Genomic DNA, 923 nt, shown 5'->3' on the forward strand with positions numbered 1-923 from the left:
TAGAAACTGCAATAATATTTCACAATATTACTTTTTTTTTTCTTTTGATCAAACAAGCCTTGATGCGCATAAGAAACTTCTTAAAAATCTTACTGATCCCAAACTTTTAAATGGCAGAATTAAATATTTTTTTAATATAAGCAGTGTGCATAAACACACACTTTATGTACATAAAGGTTTGCCAACGGTTTCTTTAGAGAAATGAGCTCGTCTGGTCATTTGCATGAATGTATTTACAAAGCGGACAGTCTTGTTCATCCGCCTTTGTCTCCACCCACTCAGTGGTTTTAGTAGCAAAATAATAAAGGAAACTGCATGATAATTCACAAGTTAGCTTATAGAAATGAGTGAGCACATTTACAGGATATTATAAAGTAATCATTTGTAGAACAGAAATCTAAATGTTATATACTAAAATTTAATCAAAGAGGATGTTACAGTGAATGCTAGTAGTGACCAGAAAATAAATATTACAATAACAGAAATAAATGACTAAAAATTTATTTTTATTAAATTTTAGATGATATTTTTTAAAGCATATTTTTGTAATTGTTCATAAATTCTAATAATATGTTTATAATGAATAATAATATATTTATAATAAACATTAATATTATATTATATTTCAATTGTATTAGTTAAATGCATTAATTTTGTCATCCTAAATGAGTGAAAAATTCAAGCTAAAGCTATAACAGTTGACAATAGATTAGAAATAGAAACTAATTTGCTCCCTTTAGTCCATTGCACATGCTCACTCATAATGCTGAGTGTGTTGTATGCCATATATTGTATGGTTATAGTTCATTTCATATATGGCATATACTTTAATTGTAAAGTATCCTGTAGACTAGCCATATGCTATTTTCAAAAACAAACATGGTAAGCAGTAGGACCCAGATGTGCTCATACTGCAGAACAGC

The sequence above is a fragment of the Barbus barbus genome (genome assembly GCF_936440315.1).
Source record: "Barbus barbus genome assembly, chromosome: 50".
Taxonomy (NCBI): domain Eukaryota; kingdom Metazoa; phylum Chordata; class Actinopteri; order Cypriniformes; family Cyprinidae; genus Barbus; species Barbus barbus.